This window comes from Lycium ferocissimum, chromosome 9, assembly GCF_029784015.1.
Source record: "Lycium ferocissimum isolate CSIRO_LF1 chromosome 9, AGI_CSIRO_Lferr_CH_V1, whole genome shotgun sequence".
NCBI classification, from domain to species: domain Eukaryota; kingdom Viridiplantae; phylum Streptophyta; class Magnoliopsida; order Solanales; family Solanaceae; genus Lycium; species Lycium ferocissimum.
In genome coordinates this window covers 6728542-6747558 of record NC_081350.1, presented here as the reverse complement: position 1 = coordinate 6747558, position 19017 = coordinate 6728542, and the positions used below count along the sequence as shown (strand labels likewise).

Here is a 19017-nt window from a genome sequence, read left to right as displayed (position 1 = left end):
CATGCCGTCACTAAAGATACTTTTTTTTACTGACACAACAAAATTGTCACTGTAAATTATCGTGATTAGGGACAATAACAATTATGATAAAACACAAATTTAATTTGTAGTTAAAGAATGAATCATATTATTAATCATAAGGCAATTCTAGGACAAATACTATGTTTTATCACAAATATAATCAATTAATGACAAAATAATATGTCTTGTGATAAAAATGTTATTATCTTGAAAAATACAATGTAATTTAATCATAACATCTCTCTCCTATCTTGTGAGCTCCTTCCACTTGTTTCGAGCGAAAGAAAATTTTGAGCTGCCATTTTCAACCTATTGATAACACACTCAAGAGTATTGCTACACAACTCCTGCATAAAGAAAATGAAAGAGAAGTTACACAACTTCATTATTAAACTTCCAGGAAACTCATGTCTAGTTTACAGTACGTGGAACATTTAAGCTTACTTGGGGACCATGCAGTTTGGATAAAACAGGTTTAGAAATGAAAAAAATTCTAACCATTTATTGCTTGGATTTTCATCATATGAAACTCGCAATGTCGAAGTAAATGACAGAAAATCTTGGAGCAATCTAGCAAATACATTGTCTCAGCATGGTGCTCGTCATTATGAATGGAGTAGCCGACTTGAGACAGTAGTAACTAATTGAAGTAGATTTTCCAAAGGGATAAGCATTATATAGAAATAAAATATAAGAGCAAATTATTGATTATGTTTAGCTCCATGATATGAAGCCTCAGGATGCTTATCAATTAAAATGCTTACTTTGTCAAATAAAAAAAGAGAAGAAGAGAGAAAAGAACTAACCTGAGTTATTGCATTAACCACACCGAAGAAGGAAAAAAGATTTTTGTCCAAATTCGGAGGGCTGCCACTTCCCAATTGATGGGAGCAATCAAATCTTAGGATACCTGGGCTATAATTACCACCAAATGAATAAGGAACAATCAACTATCACAAGCCTAATCATTTTTTTGTAGGCAAAAGCCTTATGAAAAAGAACTTGAGATCATGGAAAAAGAAGAAACATTAACATGTTGAAATGTAAGAGAGCACAACCAGAGAATGGGGCTTTTCTATTTGCCTTTCTAAACATGGTTGCATTTGCTTTTCATCAAAATGAAAAAATCTCATTAGTAACTAAGTAAGCAAAAGTTTACCACTGAATTAATTTTATTATTAATGACAGAGAATGGAACTTTTCTATTTGCCTTTCTATAACTGTAGCTACCAGTACCTTTTTTCTAGTTTCACCAAGAATGTGGTAGCTCTCTTAGAGCTATGATTATCTTTCCTCTAAGTATGAAGATGAAATAATGGTATTTAGTCAACTTCATAGATGAAGGAGATTTTTCCCAATTAAATGTCATGTCTTGCTCTATCTGAAGGTGATCAGCAGTAGTGGACGTTTCATCTGTTTCTGACTATGCTACTTATGCTCCAACAATGAAGCCACAAAAATAGATATTGATCAATAAGGACTTCGATTCATAGCAATGGCGATGGAATTAGTGAATGAAAGAAAATAATTAAGAAGGTGATGATGGAGGAGAAGAAATAAACAAAGAAAAATCAAATAGAAGCTCTGCTCCTTTGATTCATGAAGAAAAGAACCCATAAAAAGTCTATAACCACAAACTTGCAAATATCAACACCATCCTGAAATCCTCAATCTAGAACCTTGGTAAAAATATAGAAAATCCCAACCAATACAATCACAGAGTCCATCTATGGTAACAAAATAGAGGAATAAAACAAATTTTGGTGTCTATGTGAATACCTTAATGGATCCGTGATCCAAAAGTTAGAAGTTTGGTTATTGATGATTTGGCTCCTAAATTAGCCAAAGTCAAGCATGCGAGTTCCAAGAATTTACAGTAGTAATATCAATAGTTAAGGATATCGTCACCTGTTAATCAAGCAAAATTTAGCATCAGCACATAAATAAAAGATATCAACTTTAAGCTTTTGAATAGCCAACTCTCACCACCTAATAGGTTCCAAAAGCTGAGAGAGTCCCATAAGCTATAACATTTTTTAATTCAAAGCACCAAGAGCAGTCAATATAGCCCAATGGGCATGTAATATATATTTCATTAAATGCTAAAATCACCAGTATAACTGGAGAGTTGCAAAATCAGAGGAGATGAGGATGAAAAACTGCGAAAGAATGAGCGCATTAAAAGTATCCAACTGATACGTGTCTATTTAGTTTTAGCGAAAAAAGCCAAGTTGCATTTAGGTATGTTAAAAGACTAAAATGCCCTCAAATTGAAATTAAACGACATTAACCTCAAAGATCGATCCCAAATCATAACCCACTCTTCTAATATAGTAGAAACATACTAGAGAAAGAGAGAGATGACAGTGACACAAGTAAAATAAGCACCATAGAAACGTAAGATATAAGATCCAAACACCTTCATCATCTTGCTAGGATTTTACCAGTACGACTTCCCTCAACTTTCAACCCTTGAATTAGTGATCATGTTGAGAATTCCATCAAGAATTTAAGCTTGTTGAACATAATGCAACTTAGAAACTTAAAATATAACTAAGGAAATAACTATTTTATAACATTCAAAAAACTAATAAACTAAATACTAACTATGAGCTTATCTTCAAATAAGTTGTTGGAAAGTACCAGGTTGCAAGGTAGCACAAGTTTATTTTAGCCGAATATTATTAAGCAAGATATATCAAGCAATAAAAAATCCAAAGTCTAGACTTGTTTGAAATTGAGATTCTAACACAAGAGGCTTACACTTGTTTTGAGCCTGACTTCGTACTGAATGAAAGGATCATCGCAATATGGCAGAGACGACAGTCACAAGTGAAAGAGTAGACATTGATCTCCAAAGGACCTAATGAGTGATGCAATTTGAATAAGAGTACGCACTCCACGTAATCGATATGAAAATCTCCTCAACTTAAATATGCAAATTGTACCTGAGCAATTGATAATATACTCAATTTCTTCTATTGTGAAATATACACTACCAAAAGTGAAGCAAGCACACAACTAAATAAAGATCACTTACTCTTTGACAATTAAGACAACATCATCAATCATCTGACCATACCTCAACCACGTGATTAAATACCAAAACTCGATTTAATTACGTAGTACAAGTGGGTAATACACTAAGTTAGATGCACATAATACCATTTAAGGATTAATACCGACCAAAGTACTATTGTGCAAATCATCGTACAATACAAATTATTAGAATAATAAGCTTAACATAACCACCTTACATTTAGCCATGCATACACGTTTAGGTGATGAAATATCATCCTCTTTGTTTGTCTAAAATTATTGTAAAACAGTGAGTCTTTGTTTTTTTTTTTTTTTTTTTTTTAATAAGCAAAAGAAATAAATGACATGCTATTTTCTCTTTTCTTTTTTAACACTACTGCAGCTACATGTTGCCAAAGGAGAAAGCTTTGAATGTTACATTTGATAAAGACTGTAATATATCAATCCTTCCTAAATATTTAGTCATATGATTCAACTAAATATCATTTACTCTTAGATATCAAGAACAATGAAGGGATCCAAAGCACAATCACATAACAGAACACACAACTAATTAAAGATCAAGTCACAATACCTTAGACAACTCATTTAACCTTGCTTTAAAACAATTGCAGCTGACTGACCCTCACTAGGACTTAAAAAAGCTATCCATTTTTTTATAAAGCACTTAAAGAAACTACGTTTGCAGATCTACTAGAATAAAGAAAAAAAGAATAACATATTAGAACTACTAGAATAAAGAAAAAAGAACACCATTAAATACAGTTAAATATTGGTTTCATTTTTTATACCCCAAATTCCTAGTATAAGAAGTAAACATAATAGTATCTTTTTCTATTTCTTATGAGTTCCTAAGTAGTAATTTAAAATGTTTTTTCAGAGTTGCGTTAAGCCAAGACCTCTATCTGGGACTTTGACAATTCCTAATTGGACCTGCAATAAGCTAACATAATTGTCTCAATTCCATTATCCCTTATCTATATATTGAACATACACTTCTTTAAGCAACAACAATAAATTTGGGGGATTGATAATTATGCAGTCCACTTCAGCTAGATATATACCGGCAAGAAATGTATTTTTTTTGTTGAAAAGGAGAAACCCCATCATAGAAAAATAACGAGCAGCATGAAGTTGCAGTGATCACTCATTCAAGCATTCAATCGAAAAGCTGGTGGGCAAGCTGCATTGGCGCCCAATATTAACATGGAGGGATTCTCTAAAAAGACAAGCATTTGGCAGTCCCATATGTATTTATGCCAGATTAACAACTAGCAATCAAAGAAAATTCCTCCGATTCAAGCCACAATCTCAACCAAAAGTTGTAAATTTAGAATTTCTTTGGGATAAGTCTAAATTCAGAAATTAACTAATCAGCTTCAGATGGGAAGAAAAAGGAAAAAGGAAAAGGGGAACAGATTTAGAACATCAGAAGAATTGGCCTAAAACCCTTCTTTGACACGTAAAGAAGTAGTAAAAGACACCTGTGGGTAATATCTGGTTGATATAATCCAACGTATACTGCTTGTCGATGTCGCCAAGATAATTCAGTCCCAATTTATCAAGCTCTAGTTTTAATGTCAATTTTCAGTTAAAAAAACAAAACGGGAAAAACAGAAGAACTAAGAAGAAATAAAAAGGTAAGGAAGAGAAAGAACCTAGTAATTGATTTGTATATCAATCTGTAACCGAAGCAGAAATAATTAGAGATAGGGAATCAAAATCATAAACTATAAACAATTAAAACTAGAGGGGAAGGAGCTTACAATTTGAAACCCTAATTACGGTTTGGGAGAAGGCCAATGCTCGTTCATACCTAATTCGAAGCTCCTGCCACTGGACTGAAACGTTGATAGGATTGGGAAGGTGATTCTAAAAGATAAAACCTAAAGGTTGTGTGAAGATAAGAGGGAAGGATTTGGGGAAAAACCGTAAAAGGAGAAAATGAGGGAAAATTTTGCCGCGATAGCTTTTCCCTCAAATTTGAAAAGGATTAATGATTTTTAGGCCACAAATTCCAGTAAAAAAAAAATATTACTCCGTCCGTCCCAATTTTAATGTCTTAATTTTCTTTTTGGTCTGTCCCAAAAAGAGTGTATTTTTTTATATTTAGTAAGTTGATAATTCAAACATCCGCCGTGACAAGTTTAAAATCACAAGATTCAAAGGACATTTTCGTACATTATGCACATATTTAATTTCGGACCACAACATTTAAAAGTCTCCTTTTATTCCTTAAACTTTATGTTTAGTTAAACTAAGACACTTAAAATGGAACGAAGGGAGTACATATTTTAGCAACAACAGTAATACTTTTGGGGACAATAAAAGTCTATTAATGTTAATGTATTTATAATTAAATTTATTATATTAACCAGTAATATATGGCAACAAGATTACAAGATCTGGTAACAAGAAAAAACTCATTATTTAAAAATAAAAAAAAATTGAGTTGTTGCCATTTATCGAAATTAACCTACATTTTGTGGTTGTTCCTAAAAAGTCGTTGCCAATTCTATGTTTTCTTATAGCGACAATGTACAATGCCGCTGTAGCTGCTCTTTCGTCTCTTGAATATTCATTTTAAAAGTTCAATATATTGTTAGTCATGTAAGAAAACATATAGTATATTGTAGAAATTATGCAGTCCAATATTAAAAAATTTGCGACCGTGTATTTTGCAATTTGAAGTATCCAAGACATTCCAAGTTTATCAGAATATATAATTACCGTATGTTTCTTCAAAACTAGCCTGCATACGAAATAAAATTATTTTTATGTTGGTCAGTTGAATTAACACTTATATACAAAATATCAATCTAACAATCACACTTGAGACTAATTGTAATATCACAAAGATACTAGTCCCTATTTTCTGTAGTGTCATATGTCAATTTTTTTTTTTTTTTTTTTTTTTTTTTGCTTGAACCATACTTTCGACCTAATACAGTTAAAGACTTTACAATAAAAATATGGAATAGTAGCTTCTTCTATAGAAGTGTTCCATTCCTACTTCTAAATGTATTTAGCTTTAAAATTCTAATTTCAAAAAGTATATCAACACAACAAAAAAATTGATTTTACCATTTAAGTTTATATCTTTTTAACTTCTACTAAATTTTCCCGATGACGGGTCTAAATTACATTAAATTCTAATTACATTCAATCAGATTAGTCTAAATTACATTAAATTCTAATTACATTCAATCAAGATTAGTTTTTCTTCTTATCTTCTTTTTTTCTTTTATTCAAATAATAAAATTATCTTAAAACTAATTAGACTCGAAGTAAAAGTCTACAAATCTTATATCACCACGAAAGAGAATGGTAAAGTAGATTTCAAACTCAAAGCCCGAGAAATAATTGTTGCTATTACTCAACAATAAATAGAATTAATCTTTGATGCACAATTCATGTGATGAAAGTAAGTTACATTACCCGTAGATACATATATTTTGTGTGTAATGCGGTGTACGGATTCGAATGACACTAGAACTTCAATTGAAAGATTGATTGATATCGGGTGAGTATATAATTATGTTAAATTAGTATGTATATCTTTAAATTTTATATTTTAACGAGCAAAATCTATAAACAATTGATAATGCTAAGATAATAAAAAAGGATATTGACCAACACAATCAAGAACGGAGAGAGACGATATAACTGGAAAAAGTTTTTAGAAACCTTTTTTATTTTAATGCTTGAATCACCTACCACAGATTCAAAAAGAAAAAATAAATTATTGATTTTACTTACCTCTAAAGTAAAACAAACATAATCAGAATTGGAAAAAAAAAAAGGCAATAATTTATTTAACATAAAATAAATACCAAGCAAAATTTTACTTACCTCTAAAGTAAAACAAACATAATCAGAATTGGAAAAAACATGGCAATAATTTATTTAACATAAAATAAATACCAAGCAAAATCAATTTATAGTGGCAAAAGTCAAGAAACAGTACGTGAGATCTAGACGTTCTAACATGTGAGCTATTTTTATTGTGCTATAAAATTCAAATAAGGAAAGAATTTGTACAAAATATAATTCTATTGATTGAAATCCTAAATTTTAGGATTTCTTATGTGGTTCAAATAAGGAAAACTTTAATAACTAAAATATAAGTTGATTTCGATGTCCTAAATATTAGACAGTGACAATAAATTACAATTTTGCTTAATATAAAAGGGGAAATGGCTAAAATAAATCCTAAACTATGACCGAATTTGCTGCAACACACCTATATTTTGCGGGGATCCTACTACCCCCCGGCTATTTTTTAAACGATATTATTACCCCCTGAAACGCTACCACCTAATTTGTGTTTAAGTGGTGAAATCCACGCGCCTGGCGTGTTTTTTCACTTAAATCTTTTGTTTTGTTTTTTTTTTTTTTTTTTACTTCTTTATTATTCTCTACGATTTCTTCAAAATTTTGGTTGAAGGTTCAAAGTTGTTGTTTATGGAGAAACTAGAAAATGATCGCCGACGAAAATGATGTACAGGGTAGTTGTTGTTGATTCTTTTTTTTTTTTTCTTTTTTCGCTCCTTTCGAAAAATGGAGTTTGGAGCTTTTCCGACTTCCCTTCATTTCACTACCAAAAAACACCATAGATAAACCATTAAACAGCCACCATTCACGACTAAACACCGACAAAATTCTAAACACTTCATTTCACTGCCAGAAAACCCCATAGATCAACCACTAAACACCCACCATTAACGATAGACCCACCTTCTTCTTCTTCGTATTAAAAAAGAACAAATTGTTGTGATTCCTCTATATTTTTCATGTTCTTAGAAATGGAACCACATTTTAGTCGATTAGTCGTCCCTTGCCGCCATCTCTCGCCACACCACAACAGAGATAACAATTAATAGGAAATTAGTCCCTTCTGTAAAAGAATTGGTCCTTTTTTTTTTTTTGTTCTATCGACTACATCTGCAAATGGATTTTGTTCTTTAACCAAAAATCTTATTTGTTTTGATTTCATCAGTTGAACTTCTACTCATGGTGTAAACATAACTAGGTTTAAGCTTGGAAAATCTCAAGCAATCGGAGTTAATTATCTTAGTATTTCATTACATTTATGGAGGATGATCTTTCGTTATTAAGGTTTTACTATATTAATCAACCATCCATATCATTTGCCAATTCCTAAGTTCCATAGAAGTATTTAATTTAGGGAAAGCAGAAATATGCTTCTTTAATTCTGAATATGGAATAGTTTGACCCGATTTCCATTTGAATCTATGAAGGCGAAAATGGAAAGGAAAAGAAAAGAATTAGAAAAGAAAAACAATTAATATTCAAGAATAAACTTTTAACATTATTTTGTACTATCTCACTCTCTCAAAGAGGGTGAAATGCACTCTCTTTTCCACCTCAACACGTAGGTAATAATTAGAATTTAAAATTGTTAGGGGGTAATCGGACCCCCGCAAAGTATACGTGTGTTACTGATAATTGGAAACAAGTCTAGGGTGTTTTATGCATTTTCCCTAATATAAAATATGTTTTTCACGGGTAAAAAGGATGAACGACATTTCACTAAGGGCTTTCGTACTTTTAATACACACACACACACACATACATACAGATCATTTACGGGTGTATTATTATATTTAGTCTATTTTTTACGAATATGTGTTATTTTGTTCAAGTTCAAGAAGCTTAATGAATTAATTTAATAATTAATTTTTCTCTACTTTACTTCAATTTGATTAAATTATAAATTGTATTTGAAATTGATTCTAGAATTGAATTTGATTTGCAGATTTGACTATAATTGCAATAAAGTAGCCACAATTTAAATATGATTATAACCATATTTTAAACGTCTGAATTGGCTGATTCCCAAACTTGAAACATCATCTCATTCCTTATTTTTTCACCCCGCTTTGCTTTTTTTAATAAATATCATGGTTTTTCGAAAAATGTTCGCTATCAGGAGACACTCGAACATCAATAACTTGTCACCATAAACAATTGTAAACAAAGATCATTGATTTTAGCAACGAATATTTTTCGTCACCAATAGTTAAATCATTCAACTAGAACTTTTTAATCGTCGCTATTTAAAACATTGCATATTTTGTGACAAAAATTTATTGTCACTAAGTCGCATGTTGATTAGAGACAATAAATTGTTTGTCACTAATTGTTTATCTTATTAGTGACAAAAACTAAGGTCACAATTAAACATAAAATTTTGTAGCTAAAACTTACAGTGATTAACTACAAATTTTAATTTGTCGCTAATGTATCAACACAGTTTTTGCAACAAAAGTTTTTCGTCTCCAAAATTTAACTAATTTTAGGACGAAAATCAGTTTGTCGCAAATTGGGTACATCATTAATGACAAAATAATGTGTCACTGATAACTTTAAATTCGTGGTTAATAGTACTCAATAAATGGCGCCAACTCATTTTTTGGAGGGAAACTTTAGGGGACAAAACTTTGCTACGAAATTTTGTGTTTCGTCACTAAAAATATGTGCCTCATGTATTTAAGGACGAAATGTAACTTTTGTCACGAAAAGTGAATAATTAGTGACGAATTTTGCGCCGTAGCTAGCATTTTCGTAGCTAAATATCATATTTGTAATCTCAAATTTATCCAAATCCCTTTTCAAGTTCATCTCATAGTCGTCTTCTTCACTTCAACCCTTTATGACTTCTCCACTTTCATTCTTTTCCTTTCCAAGAGTTACTAAACCTTTACATCAACTCAATCATGTAAATAATAGGAGGAATATACCTTATAATGGAAGAACCTCACCTTTCTCAACTCTTTCCAAGATTAAGTTCATCACCACCTTGAATAGAAACAAGAACAACCACCTTCCATGGATTCTCTTAGGGTTTTGATGTTGATCTTCTCTCTTGATGATATGGAAAGGTTTGGAATGTTATGGAGCCTTCAAGAACTCTCAAAAAATCTCTAGAGGTGTGGGGAAATAAGTTTTGGAGGTTGGTATGAAAATGAGATCTTTTGGGATTTAAAAAGGTGACAAAATCGCTCCCCCGCACCAATTTGCGGTGGAGATGTGGCTCAGCATATTAGGTATTCGGCCACATCTCCGCTCCTCTCCTTGGGGAGGAGGTTGGGTAGTTAGGGCTGCCAAAAAGGTGAGTTTGCAGCCAGTTTGCTGCGCAGCAACTCATATTGCGGCCACAAACTGGACCACAAACTCCAACTTTCGCGAAAATGCGTTCTTTTCGATTCGTTTGACCTCCAATCCTTATGGAACCTTCTTGGAACTTTTATAAAACTTCATTAACCATCCAAAGGGCCCTATAGATCCCCCTCAAGGAAATTCTAAGCAATGTGTAACTCAAATGATACGAAATCTTCCCAAGACATGACTCAAACTCCAATTTCTTCAACGAACTTACTTTCACCGATTCATTTAACTCCGAAACCTTAAGGTGCATACTTAGAATTATTAGATACCCTCCTTAACCTTTTAAGGGATTCATGTACACTTTAGGCTTGCAGTAGTTTTCTCATAATGCAAACGACATAAAATTTTCCAAGGTGTAACATTCCTCTCCTCTTAGGAACATTCGTCCCTGAATGTTAGACTCTTAGGGATTCTACAAAAATTTCGCCAGAGTTTCCCCTATAAATATGCCACTACCGTCCTATCACAACAACCCAAAATACACAACGCCTCACAGGGCTATAACAACAACAATAATAATGGCCACACACGACCAAGAAATCATCAAAAGAAAGCATTATGCACCTGAAGACAATTGTGCCTCGGTCTGAACCTTCTCCGGGAGTGGAAAAAAATGTGGATACCTGGACTTCATATTTTCCTCAGCTTCCCAAGTCATTTCTTCTCTATTATTGTTTCACTATAGAACTTTAACTGAAGCTACATCTTTAGTTCTGAGTCTCCGAACTCGTCTATCTAGAATCGCAATGGGAACTTCTTCGTAGGAAAATTGCTCAATAACTTGGACATCATCTACGGGTACAATTCTGGAAGGATCTCTAATGCACTTGCGAAACATTGACACATGGAAAATAAGGTGGACTGTCTCCAAGTCCGAAGGTAGATCTAACTCATAAGCCACCAAGCCTACCTTATGCACAATCTTGTAAGGCCCAATATATCGAGGACTAAGCTTTTCCTTCTTACCAAATCTCATCACTCCCTTCATAGGCGACATCTTTAATAATACCCAATCATTAACTTGGAATTTCAGGTCTCGTTAGTGGTTATCTGCATAAGATATCTGACGACTCTGAGCTGCCAATAATCGATTCTAAATGAGCTTGACCTTTTCCATTGCTTGATGGATCAAATCTGGCCCTATTAACTTATTTTTTCCCAATTCAAACCATCCAATTGGTGATCTATACTTGCGCCGATATAGAGCCTCATATGGGCCATCTGGATGTTGGGGTGATAACTGTTGTTATATGCAAACTCAATGAGTGTTAAGTGATCATCCCAACTACCTTCAAAGTCTATCACACATGCCCTTACCATATCTTCGAGGGTCTGAATGGCACGCTCAGCTTGTCCGTCAGTCTGGGGATGAAATGCTATACTAAGACTCACTTGAGTCCCCAAACCATTTTGAAAAGACCTCCAGAAATTAGCTGTAAATTGTGCTTCTCTATCAGAAGTAATGGATACTGGAACACCATGGAGTCGTGCTATCTCCTTGAGATAAGCTTTTGCATAATCTTCAACTGAGTACGTAGTTTTGACTGGTAGAAGATGAGCTGACTTTATAAGTCTATCCACAATTACCCATATAGAATCATACTTACGCTGAGAACGAGGCAAGCCTATAATGAAATCCATATTAATCACTTCCTATTTCCAAGTTGGAATTCCATAGCTTGCAACAATCCCCCGACTCCCGATGCTCAATCTTTACCTGCTGACAGTTACAACATTGAGCTACGAACTCTGCTATGTCTTTTTTCATTCCGTCCCATCAATAACTAGATTTAGCATCATGATACATCTTTGTCGCTCCTGGATGAACGAAATAACAGGAAGAATGGGCTTCCCCTAAAAATCTATCGACGTAACCCTACGGTATTTGAAACACTTAATCTGCCTCGATACTTGAGAACTCTATCTGTAGAAGTCTCAAATGGTGATTTTTCTTCCGAGGAAGTGTACCTCTGTAATGAGTTAACATGGGGGCCCTCATATTTGCGCCTTTTCGCCTTCACTACTAGGGATGAGACAACTGAATTCTGGACAGTGACACTCGTATTGCCCGAGTCCATCAAGCAAATTCCTAGTCAAGCAATGTCGAAGCTTTGCGAGCTAGCCTCCTTTCTCCGCCGAACATCACATAAACTTCCCATGGATTTATGGCTAAGAGCATCAACTCTACATTCACCTTTTCCATGACGATATAAGATACTCACATCATAATCCTTCAATAGCTCCAACTACCATCTTTGCCATAAATTCAACTCCTTCTGCTTGAAAATATACTAGAGACTCTTGTGGTCCATATGAATATCAACATGAACGCCATATAAATAATGTCTCCACATCTTCAATGCATGAATTACCGCAGCTAACTCAAGATCATGGGTCGGGTAGTTTCTCTCATGTTTCCGTAATTACCTTGAAGTATAAGCAATCACCTTACTGTGTTGCCTTAACACACAACTTATTCCAACACCTGAAGCATCACAATAAATAACATAGCCCTCCGATCCTTCTGGAAGTGTCAAGACCGGGGCCAAAGTCAATATGTTCTTCAGCTCCTAAAAACTCCGCTCACAAGCATTCGTCCACTGAAATTTAGATGATTTCTGAGTCAACTTCATCAATAGTGTAGAAATAGAAGAAAAGCCTTCTACAAATATTTTGTGATAACCTGCCAAGCCCAGAAAACTACGAACTATCCGTAAGCATTGTAGGCTATGGCCAAGTCTTCATAGCTTCAATCTTATGGGTATCCACTCGAATACCATCAGCTGAAATCATATGCCCCAGAAAAGTTACAGAATATAACGTAACTCGCATTTTGAAAATTTTGCATATAGCTCCCGGGCCTGAAGAACTCTAAGGACAGCACGTAAATGATCCATATGTTCTGCCTCAGATCGAGAGTATATCAGGATATCATCGATAAACATAATCACAAATAGATCTAGGAAAGGCCTGAACACATTATTCATCAAATTCATGAATACCACCGGTGCATTAGTCAATCTAAATGACATTACCCGAAACTCGAAATGACCATATCTAGTTCTAAAGGCTGTCTTCGGAATGTCCTCTTCCCTGAGTCTCACCTGGTGGTACCCTGACCTCAGATCTAACTTTGAGAACCATTTGGCATCCTGCAACTGATCAAATAAATCATCAATCCTTGGAAGTGAATATTTATTCTTTATTAACACCTTATTCAACTGCCTCTAGTCAATACACATCCGCAAGGAACCATCTTTCTTTCTTACAAACAACACAAAGCTCCCCACGGTGATGAACTAGGCCTGATAAAGCCTTTCTCGAGCAAATCCTTCAGTTTCTCTTCCAACTCCTTCAATTCTGCAGGAGCCATTCTATAAGGAGGAATAGATATGGACTTAGTATTCGGTAACACATCAAAGGCGAAATCAATATCCCGAAAACTGGAAACTAACCATTTTTGTTCTGCAATCAACATTAGCATAACAGGAAGCCAATCAATCCATACCCATAATGACATCAAAATCTACCATTTTCAGCTCAATCAAATCAGCCATGGTCTGGCGGTCGCAAACTACAATCGCAAAATCTACCATTTTTCTATAAACTCCGTTCAGCTATCACTGGATCGCCAACGGTGTAGATACTTCGAAAGGTTTTAATCGACTCTGGTGTCACCCCAAACCGACCAGTAACATAAGGAGTAGCATATGATACACAAAACCCAGATCAATCAATGCATATACATCATAAGAGAATACTGATAATATACCTATGACAACATCAGGGGAAGTCTCAAGATCCTGTCGCCCAGCTAGTGTATAGATACGCTACTGAGGGCCACTCAAACCAGACGCTCCTCCTCTACCCCTACCATGGCCTGCTGGTGTCTGTGAGCTTTGTCCCAGAGGGCGCACAGATGACAAAAACCCAGCTGCTGATCCTGTGGGCTGGACCCTACATCTACCACCTATCGATGGATAGTCGCGCTTGATATGGCCTGGCCGACCATAGGCATAACAAATATCTAAACCCAATCGGCACGGTCCCCAATGTAACTTACCACACTGAGTACATCGTGGTATAGGTGGTCTCGTTTGATTGGAACCACCCCTAATCTGAGAACTGGGACTCTGAAACTATGAATTGGCCCAAAACAAGCGGGTCTATCAAACCTGGGTCTAGGTAACTGTGAAGGTGCACTAGCCGCTGAATGAGCTGAGCGTTTAGAGAACTACTACCTTGGGCCACGTCTGAACTCACTGTCAAAACCTTAAAAACCTAGCCCTCTTACTCTGACCCCTATCACCATGGCCCGCACCCTACCGCTGAGCCTGAGCGGCTACTAACTGGGTTAGAAAAAGGATGGCCTCTCTCATCTCCTGGCCTGAGGTATCTGGTGGAGGAACTGAAAGTGTTGGAGCTGGAGCTGAGGCTCCTTCGTGCTCCTCTGAAATGGGTGGAGTATGAGAGGTCTGAGATGGAATCTCATTCTGGGACTCACCCTCCTTTATGTCTGCCGGCGGTTCCCACTCAGTCCTCCTACCTTCCACTGTTTTGCCCTTCTGGGCCGCTGTTGCTTTTCTCTTCACAGGCATTATTAAAAACGTAACACACGATTAGGAAAAGGGAAATTCATATATCATGGCTCTATCGCACGATCTATGATGAGGAAGAAAGGTCAATCATTCCTAAATGCCCTCAGCCTCCTATTTATAAGTGTGGCACGCTTTACACCCATAAACAAGACTCCACTGGACACGACTCCTAAACGTACCATAGGACGAATTGCTCTGATACTACTTTTGTCACGACCCAACCGGAGGGCCATGACGGGTACCCGGAGCTAACCTATCGAGCACCTAGTAGCATACTTCTTGTTACCATTCTAGGTGGACCATGAAAGGTAACTTATGAATATCACAATCTAAAAGGGCATGAATCCGCAAAAATGAAAGCTCGTCTATATGGTTATCATCAACTAAGACTATATATATATATATATATATATATATATATACACTAGCCGACAGGGTTGCCAAAAATGATAAACGAGAAATGAATTGATAAGGTTATAAGACATCTAACTATACATATCTGTCTACGAGCCTCTGTGGAGTGCATAACATCACAAGGACGGGACAAGACCCTGCCATGCCTATATGTACACAAAAGAACAGTACCACAATAATGCAACTCCGAGGCAAATAGAGCGCTCTTGAGAGATAGCTGAAGAAACACCTAAGAATCTGATCCGTCTCCCTGTCTACCTGTTGGCATGAACGCAGCGTCCACAACAAAAGGACTTCAGTACGAATAATGTATTGAGTATGTAACGCATAAATAGCAATATAATAATGATATGGAAAGTAATATGAGATAACCTGTACATCTGGATGCCTCTTAAGACGAATGTCATGCATGCTTAGCTTTTTAATTTAAAAAATAACTTTTTTCATATATATATATATATATATATATATATATATATATATATATTATTGCGAAACGTGCAACCCGATCCATCATCCCGTGTCTAGGCATCCCGCGTCCGGACGATATCATAAGCTGCCCACTGCAGTGGTGTGTACATCCATATGTCTGCCCGACCAGCTATAGCACAGCGCGGTGTGAGAAAATGCTTATATATGTAATAAGAATGCATGAGAGCTCAAATCAAACATTACTACTCTATCGGAGTGACGTAAGGTCGATAAGCCTCCAATTTCTATATGGAATCATCATCATCGCTATGTCTCACCTTGAAAGGACAATTATTGTAATATGAGATCAACAACAATGAGTAAAATCAATAATCATGTAACAAGCTCAATAATATTACGAGAACATCGAGAACTATAAGCTTTGGTATCTTTAGGAATAGGGTCATCATCATCATTATCATCATTATCATAGAGAGTATTTATCAACAATATCATAGGAACTTTGAGAGTTATGAGCTTCTAGCATTTCTAGGACTAGGGGCATTATGGATATCAAGTGCGGTTTCACAATAAGGGAATCATGCCTTTAGAAGGAAAGGGTTAGCCTTAACATACCTTTACGTCTTTTTAACTATTTAACGTTCTCCTCCCAAGCCCTCAAATCTACATTCAAGAGGATTCATACTAAAGGTTAAGTCTTGAAAAAACTCTTAAGTTCAAACTAGCCTAATTAACGAGCTAACGAAATTTGGGCAGCATTTCCCCTGTCTTATTGACGTCCACCATATTACAAAACAACTCCCAAACAACAATAACAACATCCACAATATCATAATCAAGAAGTTATATTCAATTTAATCTCAAATTTATCCAAAATCCCTTTTCAAGTTCATCTCATAGTCATCTTATTCACTTCAACCCTGTATGACTTCTCCACTTTCATTCTTTTCCTTTCCAAGAGTTACTAAACCTTTACATCAACTCAATCATGTAAATAATTTGACGAATATACCTTATAATAGAAGAAACTCACCTTTCTCAACTCTTTCCAAGATTAAGTTCATCACCACCTTGAAGAGAAACAAGAACAATCACCTTCCATGGATTCTCTTAGGGTTTTGATGTTGATCTTCTCTCTTGATGATATGGAAAGATTTGGAATGTTATGAAACCTTCAATAACTCTCAAGAACTCTCCAGAGGTGTGGTGAAATAAGTGTGGGAGGTTGGTATGAAAATGAGATCTTTTGGGATTTAAAAAGGTGACAAAATTGCTCCCTCGCACCAATTTGCGCGGAGACGCGTGTCAAGATATTAGATGCGCGATCGCATCTCCCCTCCTCTCCAGGATGAGGTCGCGCCGAGGGCTGCCCAAAAAGTGAAACGTATATATTGTATAGAATTGACGGCTTACTTTAGTTAGACTTTGATTAGCGAAACGTATATATTGTATAGAATAGATGGGAGAAAACATGATTAGGTCTTCAGACATGGTGTTTGGTTGGATATTATCTAGGTTGGTATGATTTCGGATTATGCAGGCTTGTCTCTATTGCTTTATGTGCTGAACCTGAGGTGTATTTGTTGTGATATGAGAAGGAAGGATTCAATATTTACTCTTCTTGTTGATTGAGATGGTTACATATCCTTGCTGTTGTTGACTGATTTATCTGAGTCTTGTTATGACGACTCGCGGTACGGTGTCTCGTATTCATTGACCTTGATATTATTGCGTATCATGTTCCATATTGACTATTGAATTGAAAATATGTTGAGATTCACATTGTGATCAGATAATGAGATTAGGCTTTAATTGGATATGTACTTGTGATAAGGCACGAATGAGATCTTGATTATGAATTGTTGATGGTAACGAAGTTATGCAAGATTTGATACAACTTATGGTTGTTGTGATCTTTATAGCATATTCCTTTACATTCATTGCACTGATTCTTCATTCCTGCATTCATAGATGATGGAAATGGTCCGAAAATGATTGATGGAAGACTTGTGGAAACTATGAAAGGATATGGAAAACTTTGGTTATACAAGACTTAGTTATGAGGTGTTCTTGTGATACTTGGAAGAAAGAGGTGATATAGACTCTTGATGTTGACTGAGATGGTTTGTATGATTCATTCCATAGTTAAACAGATTTATCTAAGTCCTGACATGGCTTATGGCATTCTGACCTGCATTTTCATTGGAATATGATTTCATTGAAGGATCATGCTTACTTTTGAGTTGATATTTCATCTCGAGGTTTTAGACTTAACCATATTTGAAAACTCATTCTTGCATACAGTATATGTTTAAAATGCACATCTGACAGGGGATGAGGATGTGGCCTATCTTGATATATATAAGGCACATTTGACAGAGGGTGAGGATGTGATCTAAGGTCAGTTCCGGAGCGAGTTGTACATGGACACCATAGGTCCCCTGCAGGTCATGATTATTGGGCAAACAATACCATTAGTACGTGGTAATGTGTTCGAGGTATTTGGCCAAAGGCATTGCATTGCACATCATTACATATTATCATGCGCCATCATATAACTTTTTATTTCTAATTTGGTATCGTCGGTTCGTATTATTATGGTAGCATGGATCTGATTACGGACTGGGTTAAATCGGTAGGTAGTGACTCTGCCTAGGTCAGAACTTTGGTTGTGATTATCGATTGAGATTATTATGATAAATAGACTTGTGGTTTATAAGCTTCGGCTTATGTGGTTATTCGATTATGGGATATCCTGTGACTTGGTTTGGGTATTATATGCTTACCTGCTTATCTTATTGATTTTATGCTTGTATGCGTGAACTAATCTTAGTCGGCCTATGATGCTTACTTGGTACGTGTTGTTTGTACTGATGCTACTCTTGTTGTACACTTCTTTTGAGTGCACAGTTTGTTACTAATTCCAGCTCTTGTCGCCGAGAGTGATCTGAATCTACTTAACAGAGATTCCAGGGTGAGCTTTGCCTAGATCCGCAACCCGGAGACTCTTCCTTTGTATATAACTGTCTACTTTGTATTCTTGAGACAATATTGTTATACTTGAGATTTTTATTTCATAGCAGACTCTTATCTTGAAATAGTGACTCTTGTAGTAGTCCAGACCTGATTTTGGGGTTGTTATTACTTACATATTTATTATCTATATGATTTGAATCTGGTAGCTAAAATATTATTTATTTTCGCATAATTCTTATAAATGATTAAAATGATTTGGGAATGATTCGCCCACCTGGGCGGACAATGAGGGCCACCACCACGCGAAAGGGGTCAGAAAAGCAAAAGGGGTTAGGTGTTGGTATAA

The 19017-nt window shown here is 35.4% G+C and overlaps 1 long non-coding RNA gene across 1 annotated transcript; it reads right to left on the bottom strand.

Annotated features, from left to right (window-relative positions):
* Nucleotides 1-211: 211 nt before the first annotated feature.
* LOC132029566 (uncharacterized) lies at nucleotides 212-4966 on the bottom strand. Its single transcript, XR_009407864.1, has 2 exons — nucleotides 2441-4966; nucleotides 212-1929 (listed from the first exon to the last, which is right to left on the bottom strand). It is a non-coding gene; the product is annotated as an uncharacterized LOC132029566 (long non-coding RNA).
* Nucleotides 4967-19017: the final 14051 nt, after the last annotated feature.